This window comes from Oryzias latipes, chromosome 18 (genome assembly GCF_053564925.1).
Source record: "Oryzias latipes strain Hd-rR chromosome 18, Olatipes_Hd-rR_3.1".
Lineage (NCBI taxonomy): Eukaryota > Metazoa > Chordata > Actinopteri > Beloniformes > Adrianichthyidae > Oryzias > Oryzias latipes.
In genome coordinates this window covers 18,768,017-18,782,960 of record NC_136254.1, presented here as the reverse complement: position 1 = coordinate 18,782,960, position 14,944 = coordinate 18,768,017, and positions in this window count along the sequence as shown.

The following is a 14,944-nucleotide window of genomic DNA, read 5'->3' as shown; positions in this document are numbered from 1 at the left end:
AGTAGACAGATAGATAGATCCATGTACGTCTTTGTTTTCCTAGTCTGAGCTGGAATCTGGATCCAAACTGTATGACTGTTTTGCTCTGATATGGCTTTCCATTTTTCTTGAACCGCTAATGTTAGATTAGGGGTGTGGGGGGATGTAAGATAGCAGATAGATGACGGGATGTGGGGGCAGGTTTACCCCCCACAACTTACAGTACAGACCAAAAGTTGGGAAACACCTTTTCATTCAAAGAGTTTTATTTATTTTTATGACTATGAAAATTGTAGATTCACACTGAAGGCATCAAAACTATGAATTAAGTCCAGGCTGTGTTAGGGCTATTTGACCAAGAAGCAGAGTGATGGGGTGCTTTGCCGGATGACCTGGCCTCCACAATCACCGGACCTGAACCCAATGGAGATGGTTTGGGGTGAGCTGGACCGCAGAGTGAAGGCAAAAGGGCCAACAAAAGCTAAGCATTCTGGGAACTCCTTCAAGACTGTTGGAAGACCATTTCAGGTGACTACGTCTTGAAGCTCATCTAGAGAATGCCAAGAGTCTGCAAAGCAGTAATCAAAGCAAAAGGTGGCTACTATGAAGAACCTACAATATGACATATTTTCAGTTTTTTCACACTTTTTTGTTATGTATATAATTCCATGTGTTAATTCACAGCTTTGATGCCTTCAGTGTGAATCTATAATGTTCATAGTCATGAAAATAAAGAAAACTCTTTAAATAAGAAGGTGTGTCCAAACTTTTGGTCTACCGTACATGCAAACTTCTAATGAACTCCTGCTGCTCTGCAGAAACTCTGCTCTTAGAAAATGACAAAGTGGTTTTTTTTCATAAAAACAACAATCATAATTTAAAAAACACCTGAAACACTTTTACAATTGTTTAAAAAAATGATCATAGTGGGACTTTTAAGTACCAATTCCTAATCAACCAGCCAAACCTAAGAAGATTTTTTTTTTCCAGTTCATTAAAAAAAAAAAAGTAAATCCAACCAATCAGGCCTGTGACTGAAAACAGATATACAGAGTCCACCATGCAGTAGGTTTTCTTCTTTTCAAAATCAGTAATACTACACAACACAACCAGCATTTTTAGCTAACTCCTTCCCCTGAAACTAACCATTAGAGTCTTTCAATGAAGCCCAAAAGCACAATTTTAGTTGAGATTTGTCTCTGCCACATCTCAGTCTTATTCATATTCACAAAGAGGTAAAAAAAAAAAGTTCTTCCCTAGTGGGCTTTTTCAGAGTACAGCCCCAATCAGAGGTCTCATTTTACCACTCAGTAAAGGTCACGCTCCAAAATATATTAACAATTTGATAAATCTGTCAGGAGCTGGCGATGAAGGATCCAAAAGGAGCAGCTTTGTGGCAAAAGTTCCACACACAAAAAAAACTTAAACATGACTAAACCATGAACTGAGGGAGCAACAAAAGAGTGACAAAGCAGCGCCTGTCCTGTGGCCTGGGGGTCCTGACGCTGGGCTCGCCTGTGCCCCCCAGTGCCAGAGGGGCCCCTGTAGTGGGGCCTCCTCTACACCCCCCCTCCCCCTGCTCGGGCTGTGCTGGGGACGCTCATGGTCCGGGGGTCTCCGCCTCTCTTCTGGTCGGAATGGGGAGGATCTGGTTCCCCTAACGATCACATGGTTCACTTTGGTAGCGTGCATGCATCTCCACCCCCTTGTGCACAAATTAGTAACTCGGCACTTTTATCCCCTCACTTTCTCCCCCTCCCACACCATCGATTGTTTTCAGCGAGGAAGTTCAAACAAATAAGTAGACACATCATGTAAGACGCAAAACGTTCATTTTTCAGTGTGAAAGGAGAGAGTATGTAGCCTTATTGCTCACGTTTTGGATGAGTGAAGAGAACAGAACGAGCAGCTTGACACGGTGGTAGGACGAACCACTCCTCCTGGAGCCAGAGACAATGTAACCCTTGTGCTATTCTAGGCACTTTAACGTTGGGTCATCTAGACCCACTAGACCAGGGGTCGGGAACCTTTTTGGCTAAGAGAGCCATAAACGCCACATATTTTTAAATGTAATTTTGAAAGAGCCATACAATAATATAGCGTCCCTTTCCCACACTGAGGCACGGAGACTTAACCTCTTTTAAGGTTCTTTATTCTGGTTACTGCAGACCGCAACGAACGCCGTACAATTAATTCAGCAACTCCTGAATCTCTCCCGCCGAGCCGAGAGCGCTTCTCCCAACTTTATATTCCCTCACTGCCGCGTCAGCCCTCCCATTTCCCTTATTCTGCCCATAGCTGAACCCCATTGGTCCAAACTACCTAACAACCACCTGAGCGACAGAACTGAGAGCCAATCAGATCTCTGCTTGATGCGTTTAATGAACTCCAGAACTTATAACGCAGCCCAACAGCCAAGTTAAACTCAGTCCGCAACAATATGTTTAAAACTAAATATACAAGTGAATGTGTGCATTTGATGTGATTTCAACATTTTTAAAGTACAATAAGTCTGTGGATTCTTTTGAATAACATCGTTATGCTGTTGCTGATAAATGATGAGTATTTCTCGTAGTAGTTTTGCTGATGGTCTAGTCTGGTTGATACGTGGTGAGTTTCTGCTTCATGCAGGTGTTGAGACTTGAAACGCGATCGTAGGTCTGAATGTTCTTTAGATGTGATACAGTCTGCTCACATGCAGACCTGGAGTCAAACATACACTCACACGCTACAGTGAGTGACGGGCAGCGGGTTTTACGTTATTACAATCCCTGCGCGGTTCACCTTACTGGCCGTGCCCCCCCCCCCCGCTTTCTTCCTCTAACATCCCGTCTCCGCAACTGCGTGCTCTTTCTCAGAGACGGGAGCGCGCAGTTTTAGGCACGGCAATTCACAGGTTTGCAGTTGGTACAAACTCTGTGAAATAATAGATAATAGTAACTGATAGTGCTGGTGTAGATTTTGTTCTCCAAGCACCGCTACTACTGCCCGCCTCTGGCATCGCATCGCGCCAGACAAGGACTGGTCTAATGAAAAAAAAAAAAAGTATAATTAAAGATTTGTCTGTGAGCCACATGTGACCATCAAAAGAGCCATATAGGGCTCGCGAGCCATAGGTTCCCGACCCTTGCACTAGACAGTGTTCTGAACCTTTTTTCTTCAATGATTTGTGATCTTCACTGGTGTCCATGGATTACATGAAATCTTTCCACCTTTATCATGGTAGGGAGAACACGTCAATGTAAGGGTGGGGTCATAGGATCGCACAAGGGTTAAACTAACTGAGACGGACTCACCCCACAATGCAACGGATGCGCACCGCAGATGGTTACGGTAGCTCAAACAGTGTGTATTATGCGTCTGATTTTTAACGGGTTAAAAATAGGAAAATTGTTCGAAACTGCGTATCTAGCCAACATTTTTTTTGCTTTTTTTCAATTCTTGTCCTCCATATTTTATGAAAAATATTGACGATAGAACAGCTTTCCCCGTATCCTTGACTGACGCCTTGTCTGTTTTTTTGTCAGCCCCCCCCACCCCCCCCCCCCACACACACACACAACACATGCACACACAAGTGAATTCTGGGAAATCCAAATGAAACATTTTGGCATGATTGGTTAAATAAATCAGACAGTTCAAGAAAGAAATCAGACAAAAGGTTTAGCATTCTGAGAAGCGGTAGATTACATTTTTTCTAAAACACGTTTTCGGTGAATACAGTCCACAGGTATGATGCCTTTTTTTGTCTTGCTCAACACCTGTGAACCACACACACACAACATAAACCACGTGTGTCATGATACATCCAGTTTTTCTTTTATATTTTCATAAATGATGAACATATTTAAAAAATGGGTATAAAAAAATCTCAGAAATTGTGTTGTTTTTTTTCTAATGTGAGACTGAAAAAGAGATCCACATCCACTGTATCCACATATACGTATTCAGCTTGAGTGTAATCCCATGCTGCTTGTTCGGGGAAACGTGTGCCTGCAGGCTAAATCTCATCCCCGTGGGGGGAAATAGCATGGAAAAAAGTAGAGGATGCTGTGTGTGGAGGGGTGTGGAAAGAGTTAATGTTTGGGAGGTGAAGTGTGAGCAGAAGAAGGAATAATGCTGCTCCTCCTTAAGAGATGACTTTCTAATAAATGGGATAACTTGTGGCGTACATGCGGAGTAAAGACAAATCACCGGAGAGAAGGGCACGTCATTAAAAAGAATGAAATATTGATAAAGCCACTCTGAAACGAAAAGTAAAAGATCAAATAACAACAAAAAAATACATATGCCCATCTTTATTCCATTAGTCCAAATATATTTTGGACTAATGGACAAATAAATGGTGTCACGGTTAATAAGTGGAGCTATTAACCGTGACACCATTTATTTGTGGTTGCGGGTAAAATAAATAATTAAAAATTGCAACAGTACAACAGTGTTTGCAAGAATCCCCGCACCAATACTGACCACCTGTTCCATTTAGCGCCGTCTCAATTTGCTCCACCATATGTTTCACAGCCGCAAATAAGTTATAAATAATCCACTGAGCCTTGTCTCCATCCTACCGTTGTCTCTGTTGTTGTCAGAAGTCAGTGCACTTCATCTTCAAGGAGGGTCTAAGGGCAGGGATGCCCAGTTTAGTTCAGTCTGTTTAGTTAGTTCAGTTTTGAAATTTCCTATTAAATTCTATGTATTCATGATCCTTTTGATTTTATGTCTACTTTACAATTACCAGTACGCACCCCATTGAGACGACTGTTGTTGTGAATTTGCGCTATACAAATAAAATTGAATTGAATCTCCCAGCAACCCCAGCGCACAGTGTGGATGCCACACACCTGACTTTCTTTTGCAATCACTCACAGTACACTTAAGCACTGCATTGAGCCTCACTCAGTGCGAAGTATTGTTTGTGCCACTCTGCCTGCATTACTGAGCGTTATATCACCCAGACCTGATCTTCTGGTTTCCTGACCCTGTTTTGTCTCTGACTGGTTTTGTTGCCCTGATGAACTGCTAAACCACGTGAAAAACCACTCCTTCACATAACATTGGTTGAGACCTGGGACCCCAAAGTAGATTAGCCGTGTAAGGAAAATGGATGGCTGGAATGTTGAAGTGAACCGGTCACATAACACTGTGAAAGTAGAAAGTAAAAAAAATTAAAGCCGCAAGCGGCGTTGTATGGTGCCCAGTCGCAACCTGCCCTCCACGCCTACCTCTACGCACCACCGCTGCGCCATCACTACCCACCTCTAGGCAGCACTGCTGCCGTCAGCGAGCACCTTTGACAAAGTTTAGTCAAAGCTGCATATTCTAATTAATCACATTTTTGCTGATTTTGCTAATGTTGCTAAAAGTCCTAGCATTGCGATCAGCATCATCAACTCACTCAGAAATACACATTGCTTTAGATACTTATTATGCTAGTTATGCTAATGTGGCTAAAAGTGCAAGCATTGTAATCGGCATCATCAACTCACTCAGAAAAACACATTACGTAAGATGCTAATTATGCTAACTATGCTAATGTCCCTAAAAGTGCTAGCTTAGCGATCAGAATCATCAACTGACTCAGAAAAACACATTGCTTAAGACGCTAATTATTCTAACTCTGCTAGTTATGCTACTGTGGCTAAAACTGCTAGCTTAGTGATGAGCATCATCAACTCACACAGAAAAACACATTGCTCCATTCGTAAGAGCTACATATCATAAGTTGATATAAAAACACTTTTTTCGAAATGGCGGCTTTTCTGTTGATTTTATCTCCATAGCAACCATTTTATATTTTCGTTGCCTTGGGATGACGAACAGATCGAGGTCAGTTTCAGATGAACCAGAAAAAGTCAACTTTGGGCTGTCCTTAGCAGCAGAGGTTTAATGATAGCCACGCCCACATTCCTTTTATGTCCATATCCAGTGTTTTACATTATGTCTCAGCCATGGATGCATGCATTGAATTTTCACAGTATTCCATTGAAAGACATGGGCGTTATAACAGTCCGCCACTTTTGCTAGGTCGCCACGGACACGATAAAAATTCAGATTCCAATAGAAAATGTGTGAGCTAGCTAAGATCGCCACGGTTGTGAATTCGCCAGGCGCACACAGTTCAAAATCTACAACTTCTAATTCCAACAATTTGTCGACAGCACCTTGCTATGGATGCCTGAGAAGTTACGACACAATCGCTAAAAATCCCTAGGACAAGTTTTCGTTTGTATGTGGCGCTAAAGGTTTTTTTTTTTTAAATGCAAGATGGCGGCCTTTTCCCAAGGTCAAAGGTCAACGAAACTTCTGTGGTGGTTGTAGACTCGAGCTGGCGTCATGTGTGTGCAATTTGGTGAAAGTCACTCAAACAAAAGTCTTGTTTTCCTGTATGGTGGAAAAACACAAAAATCGCCAATTCTCAGTGTTCGTCACAAAATGGCCACCAAGCCGTAGGTCATGTTGCCATCCCATAATGATTTCAGACTTTCCTGTGATTTCTCCAACACGTGTGTTTTTGTTTCGTAACTGTATTAATTAATACTTTTTTTTTCGGCCCCATACGCGATTTTCGGCTCATTCATTTTTTTCACGGGATCGCTTGCCGTGGTGTCATCGTCTTCGGGGGGTGACGTTGACTTTGTGGAAAATTCCTTTTCAATTTATCCCAGGTGTTTGCACATTTTGGTGACTTTTCGAGTAGCCGGCGGGGGTCAAATTTTCGCAGAAAGGCGCCAAAATCAGTCCAACTGCGAAAACAATATAGTCCTTGGAGTCAGTGACTGCTGCTGAGGGCCAAGATAAAACGGACCAACATTTTGTATTTTGGAAAAATAAAAATCCTCCAATTTACCAAGTTGACTGTGATTGAGGATGAACACCATCCAAAATCAACTAAAATACACTGGTTCATTGGGCCAGCAACAAGAAAAACTATCAGCAGCCAAAAAGTGGAAAAGAAGAAACAGTTTCATTTTAGTTTGAAATAATTTACGACGATAAATAGCCATCTTTTTTTCTGGTTTCATCCGAGTTAAACATAGAAAACCAGAAATTCTGTATATGAAAGTAGAAAAAAAAAATAAGCCACATAGACGCTCCTCTTCCTAACCCCAAACATACAAAAGATAAGACACAACGATGTGCACAAAACCTCAAAGTACTTAAGAGATTGCACAGAGAAAATCAAATCTCACACCTTTCTGTGAAGGCCCAGATTGCTTCAAACGCTCCCTGAAGTGCCTCTGCTGAATTGTGTCAAGAGCAGTTGTATCAGGAGTGAGGGAAACCGTGGCTTTGTGACCCTCCTTGTGCCCAAATACTGTAAAACTGTTTAATAGAGCAAAAAAAATAAATGCATCCTTGAAGGCCGTGTCACACAGCCACTTTGTACATTTTACTTATTCTGTGAAGAAAATTGGCCACGTGAATATACTTGGAAACAGTGAGAAAAGTTGTGGTCTTTACATGAAATTTTCACAGATGTATCATGAATAAACCATATTACAACCATGAAAGAAGTACGAATAAAATAAACAGCACATAAATCAACGTAAAGCATGAACTGTGAATGATTTCTGGGCTTCATTAATATTTTGTACGGAGCCCTCCAGCTGCCAGTGGTTTAAAAAAAAAAATCAATCAGATAAACCGTGCCCACGGATTACTATACCGTCCATGGTCATACCGTAATTTGTCCAGACCAATCACTATGTTACACGTCATCAGACCAACGTACAACCAATTAAATAGTGTGACATCATCATGAGGCCGTGTTTGAAGACAATGGAAGTTCTGTTGTAAACAAACCAAGCTGCAACATGGAGCGAGATGATCTTCTAAACAGGCTTTTATTATTGTTATGATTATTACTAAGTGCATGTTCGCTTCGTTTTTTTAAATCCGTGTAGGCGGTGCGTTTTTCTTGGCTGAACTGACCCGGAGGAAGAGTTAGGATTAGGTTAAAACCTGCTAACAACATGATTTAGCCGTGGATGAACTTACACTGGAATACCATCAGCCTTTATTTTGTGTGAACCCGACTGGAAACACAAAATTCACATGGTTGTTTCCACGGTTTTTAGGACTGTTCATTCAAAAACTGCCTCTGCTAGCACACACACCGTCCCAAAGACCGTCCTCTGCCTGGAGAGGCAAATCTCTCAGGAGACACGGTTCTTCTGAGTCTGGCAGCCCGCTCACGCAGAAAAGCTGGGCGGACTGCGGTCTGAAGCCTCCCCCGTTGCGCACACCGTAACAAAGCACTCTGCCGTGCCTCCAAACACGAAGCTACAAGTATGGCTGCTCTGCTCAGATGCCTGCACAGGCAATGTGTGGGCACGCACGATTGCGCAACAGCACGAGGACAATTGAATAATCCGCGAGCACGGTTACGTAATCCGTGCGCACGCTTTATCAGATTTATTTTAACCACTGTTACATGGAGAGCTCAGTGACATTGTGCATTAATTATGTATTTTTTACGTGAGATATGTACTGTATACACAATATAAAAGTTACACATCGGTGGTACATGTGTGAACGGTCCGCTAGACATATGTGGAACAGTCATAGAAAGCCAAAAATTTTCCGTATGCATCTTGAAAAAAATCATGAGCAATTGCGTAGGGATAAAAAAGTTTTTTGTTGTTGACAGTTAATGTTCAGATTTATTGGGGAAGATTTCTTACGATAAAATCTTGGAAGCCGCTTGTTTATTTTGTTTCTTTGAAACACACTTTGCTTCATCATCTGGACAATAACGACAGGTAAGAAATGCATAATGACGCTTTTTTATTTTATCATGACGATCAGCATATGATCCTACTTTCTTCCGCTACAGTGCCGACTCCGCACCGGTAGTCATGACAACGCACAGCACCACGTAACAAATAGTCCGCTTTATGTAACAAACTGATCCAAAACAAACAAGAATAAAGTCCTGAAACTGATTGAATGTTTATTTCTTTTGTAAGAGACCATGGTATAAGGCCTTCAAAGTGTGCATTATCAGAAATTAATCATCCTCTATGTCCAGGCTTCCACGTTAAGTTCTGATAATGCACACTTTGTCGGCCATTAACCCATACGTAAACTGCGTAGGTATGAACTGACCCAAACTCATGAACAGCTCGAAACCGAATTCACGCAAAGACCTGTCGGCCGAAACCACAGCGGACATCTGCGCACGTTGATGAATGACAAACGCAAGAAACACTTATGAATTACGTTTATCACGCATGTATCATGAAAGACCAAAATTGCATACGTGGAAAATGCACAAAAAGCTGTGTGACACATTTGGTTATTAGTAAACTTTGTTTACTTGTAACAAAGACAAAAAAATCATGCACAGCTGATATCAATGTTCAGCCTCTAAAAGTTCTTTTTAGCTTTGGACATAGGGCTAAATACATTGTATGCAGATGTGCATATATGATGGAAGTCAAGGTTTCAACCATTGACTATATGTGGGAACTGGACTGAGTGAGTGGGACGTCATAGTAAATGGCTTACTTCCAGCTACCAACAAAATACAGTCAATTCAGTCAACATTTTTTTGCGATACAGATGTCGCCATGTTGGAGCCAGACATCGTCAGTAAACAGCGATTGGTCCAAGTCGGTCTGAGTCCTCATTTCTGTAGCCGCTGCTCTTGCCAATCAGGAGTGAGCTTATTTGAAGTCCACACCCCTACCACTCATTAGCAGGCTACACAAAATCAGCTTTAAATGTCTAACGTCTGATTGGTCAGTTGATCATTTGAATAACCTGCATGACAGCCTTTATTGTTTGTAGACAAATGAAGAAACTTTGATGTAAAAACTTTTATTTTTCCAACGGTGGCAGATTCATCACAGAAAAAAGATCAAGCCTCCACGATATGCCTGCAAGCAATATATCTCTACAGAATTTCAATAAATGTTTTGCATGCGGCGCTGTAGATTTACAGCTATTGCTCTCCAGTATGGTACAGCATCTCTGTCAGGCTACTTGTCCCACCATGACTGTGGAGTAAAGCAAAATGTGAGATAGTTCCTTTCGCAACCACAGAGAAGAAAAAAGGGCCTGACAGTGTCGCCACATTTCTCACAGTGCGCTGCTATCTTGTATCAGCTTCTCATCTGATGATTGTGATATTGTAGATTTTCCTTATGAAATAAACATGGAGAGGAAAAAAAAAATAGACAGAGGGTTTTGGAAGCAGGCAGAGGTTTGTATCAGACGCTTGGCGAAGAGGCAAAGCAGGTTTGTCGGCTGCGACAAAAAAAATAATTGGACTTATGTCGGTAAACTAAACAGATGTGGGCTCACTCATCTCTCTGTCCAAGGGAAAAGAGGTAGAAGAAAAAAATCTCTAGGAGAAAGGTCACGTCTGTGAACTGACTGTGGGAAAAATGCAAAGTATAGCTGATATGAGAACAGATTAATGTCAGAGCGTGTCTGTGCTGCACCTAATTATTTCCTCTCCTCCTTTATATGGCTTTTCCTCTGTTCAATAGGCTGCTACAGGCTCATACTTTGGAAACTTCACTTTAAGATCAGTATGACGTCATATAAAGTTATCACAGATCGTTCTTTAAGATGTGGCAGACAGTTATTGTAGCAACGCTACGATAAAGGTGGAACAGAAACTAACAGGGCTTCAATTTTGACACGGATGAAATTGTCCATCCCACAGGTGTCATCCTCCTCTCCCCTTCCCTCACTCATGGTACTAAAAAGAAGTTTAGCGGAAACCTATCACGTGACCGAGAAGAGTGCCTTGGTCTGCGTCAAGAGTGACATAGACGGATATAACAGAGATTCGGGCAATTTTTCAAAATAAAACATCTGTCAGATTCCAAAATAAATAAAACTGAAGTAATGTAAGTTATTTATTCTTTCTGTGCAGCCCGGTACCAAATGACCCACGGACCGGTACCGGGGTCCGGGGGTTGGGGACCGCTGGTTTAACCCCTGTGCTATCTTAGATGACCCCACCCTTGCATTGATTTGTTCTCCCTACCATGACAAAGGTGGATAAAGGTGGAAAGATTACATGTAATCCATGGACACCAGTGAAGATCACAAATCATTGAAGAAAAAAGGTTCAGTGCACTGTCTAGTGGGTCTAGATGACCCAACTCCAAATGGTAAAGTGCCTAGGATAGCACAGGTTACAGGGCATGAAAGATAGATCACTCTATAGGGATGTAGCGTTGTTCTAATGCAGGGTTTCCAATCAAATTTAGACATTGTGAAACAATTTTAATTAGCAACCTGCAGGCTCATAAAAACTAAGATTAAAAGGTGTTTTGTTTTTGTAACTTTTGTAACTTGATGATGCACTACAAATACATTGACCTTTGTTTAGGCGCAGAAAGCTATTGCCCATCCATGTGATGTTGGATTGTGATGCAAGATTTGTTGTTTTTTCTTTTTTCCTGATCATCCATGCATCTTACCGTGTGCTTTTTACATCACACGGTACATCAAACGGTGCAAAATGGCTCTAAAATGAGAACAAAAGCCAATATTTTGAAATAAAAACGTTAAAGTGTTCTGTTTTAAAATATTCATTCCTTTTTCAATCCAAATGTTTTCGTCCAGATTCCATGTTATTTCCTTCTCTTATAAGGTGGGTAACCAAAATACTCCACACATCTGCTCCTGATCCGGCCCTACTATCTCATTTTAGAACTCTTCAAGTCGAAAAGTTTGCCCAACACTGTCCTGATGGACCAGTCAAGTCAGAAAAAAAAACAGCTTAAAAACAAATTTATAAATAAGTCATGGCCACATTTTCTGTCGTCTTCCTTTTAAGTTTAAATTCATTGTTTTGTTTCCTCTTGTTCGGTAGCAATTGTCCGCACTGAAAGACTCAAATCCTTGGGGCTTTGTGTTTTGATGAAGGTAATTCTTTTTTTTTTTTTCTGTTTTTTTGTCTGTTTTTTTTCTTGGTTGTTTTAGAGTCCTTGGTGAAAAGTTGATTGAGCTTTGTGGTCCAGACAGCCTTGGAGGAAAAAAGAAAAAGGGAAATAGCTGTCTGGTAAATAACATGATCTACTTCCTTCCACATACACATCATGTCCTACACAGCGAGATTACCCGAAACGGTAAGTTACATGGCGCTGCTTCAAAAGATAGACAGCTTGGAGGGGGAAAAAGCTAAGGAAGACGGAGACAAAGCAGCAGAAGACTGACAGACATGACAAGCAAAACGGGGGGAAGAGCGAGTGGAAATTGCACACAAAGCTTTGTAAAGCACCAGGGATGAAACATTGCTTTCCTTATAAGATGATTATGTTGTTAAATGAGATATGGCAATACTCTTGTAAGCGTTTAATCCAAGGATCTCCAGCTGCCATGCAAATGCAGCACATGTCAGCAGGATGACACAAAGCTGAGGAATGAGCAACCAAAAAAGAAAAAAAAAAGAAAATTCTGCACATCCTCAACCCCACTCCCCCACTTTGGATATTGTGTTACAGGCCTGCAGTTGCTGGATTTCACTGTATTAAATCTCCATCGAAATTCAGTGGCATCTGTGGAAAAGCTTTTTTTAAAAATCATATTTGGTTTGACAAGGGATCTTTGCAAGGCAAATGTAACCCTTTGATGCCATGTTCAGACCGGCCTCAGAAACGCGAGTGTAACTCTTGTGCTATCCTAGGCACGTTAATGTTGGTAGTGGGGTCATCTAGACCCACAAGACAGTGCACTGAACCTTTTTTCTTCAAAGAATTTTGATCTTCACTGGTGTCCATGGATTACATGAAATCCTCTTCACCTTTTATCCAACTTTGTCCTGGTAGAGATAACAGGTCAATTTAAGGGTGGGGTCATCTGGACCCCATAAAATAACACAAGGGATAAGGGACCCCTTCTAATTAATAGTCAATGTAAACACGCATATATGCGTGTTTCGGGTTTCCGTGTTCAATGTTGGGTAAATCACTTTTCCCAATTGATCACTTTACTTTAGTTACTGTATTAACTTGTGGGTAAATTACTTTACTCATTACTTAAATGAAGAAGTAACTCACTATTTGTTATTTTACTTTTTTTCCCTCTCATACAAATTCTAAAGGGAACAACATAAGATTCTCTTGTCTTTCACTAGTTAACTAGTTGTACTTTTGGCATTATTAGTTAGGCTTAAAACAAGGATAAGGATTTAATGTTAAAAAGGCTTGCCGTACAGACCAGCCCGTCTGGCAGCAACGACCACGCCACGTTCAGAGTCACTTCAATCACTTTTATTCCCTGTTCTGATGCTTGGTTTGAACTGCAGCAGATCCTCTTGACACATCTACATGCATTAATGCAGAGAGTTGCTGCCTGTGACTAAAGGGAAGGAAAAAAGGGGAAAAAAAACAATATTTTAAATGCGTAAATGGTTGAAGAGTTATGATAGTCGAAAGAGTGTTAACACTGGAGCTAAAGCTCCGGTGTAAAGGGGTGACAGTGTTTCCTTACCAAAAATTTGGGAATGCTTTAATATAAAGACCAACTTCAAGCACTTTCATGCAGCTCTCTAAGACATTCCCAGCTGGGAGGCGAGGGCGAGTGGACCAGAACCGACAGGATTTCCTTTGGGGACGTTAAAGTAAAATGTTTGACTTGGCCTCTTGGGATTCCTAGCAATGACATCATGACTGTGGGAGCGCAAGTGAGCAGCACTACAGGCCCATTAAATCAGATAGCGTGATCATCTACTCCAATTTGCCCATCAGTCTGACTAATTGCATCTGACTGTCGACTCCAGAGGGTAATGTAATTCTCTTGAATTGGTTAAAGTGACTGTGATGGGCTATGCTCGCGCTAGGTTAATGGCAGGTGATGTGGGATTTGTTTAGCCTGTTGTTTTTTGTTAGCCCTCCTTTCAGGAGCACAGAGCTGCGGCGAAAACGGCGCCGCATGCTATGCGTCTTCATTAGACCGAGCCAGCTGCCGAAAAAGAGCCACCTCTGAGAATTCAAGGGAATCACGGAGAAAAAAAAACATAGGAGAGGAAAAAATGATCTGACGAATTAAAGTTGCACTCTGATCATATTTAGATCTATTGTAAAAGCGTTCCCAGTCTTTTCTTTATGATTATGTCGTTTTAAGCCAAAATTGAAAACCTAACGTTTTTTCTAGGACATAGTTTCTGCAAAGCAGCAGTTGTTCGTTAAAAAATTGCTCCTGAGTTGGGGGCGGGACCAATAGCACATATCAACTCCACACCCTCTTCCCCTCCCCACTGCTGAGAGCTCTCTGTTTACACCCTCTCCTGCTAGCTTACAGCCCCTCACACATCAAGCTAGCATTATCATTTCAACATAAATGGCATAGTTTGCCTGAGACTACTATTTATTCTCAGGTGCAACCTTAATGTAATTAAAAATAATTAAATAGCAACAACCACTAGAGGGCACTGTAAGTGTGTTTATCAGTATTTGCTACTGACAGCAACGCAAAAGAAGAAACATCGATCAGTCTTAAGCCGGGCTTCGTGGAATAGTTAAAGAATTTAACAGATTTATAGATTTGAAGTTGTATAAAGAGTTTAGTTGACTTGTTAGTATGTTCTTTATTGTTTTCCTAATAATTGACCACATGTTGTGCTAATATACTAGATTCCGTCTCTGTTTCAGTGTGTTACATAAACGTGTTACAGTAGCAAATCGCGCATATGGTCATTCTATTATTGTTTCCTATTATCTTATCATGATTTGAGTTTCAGATTAAATGTCCATTCTTGTTTCCATATTTGAACGTATACATTTCTTCCAAAAGTGTGACTAATATGCAATTTCTTCTTCTTTATTATGCATTTTTTGGCTGTTGCGTCTTGTACGAAGTACGCAGGTTCAAGAATGCGCTCTACACATTTAAGGCAGGTTCTTAAACGTGCTTTTAGAAAACGATATTCACCCTAGACTAGACTATTGATACCTGATACTAGCGCATGCACTTACAGAGGCTAGATGCAAAATGTTGACGA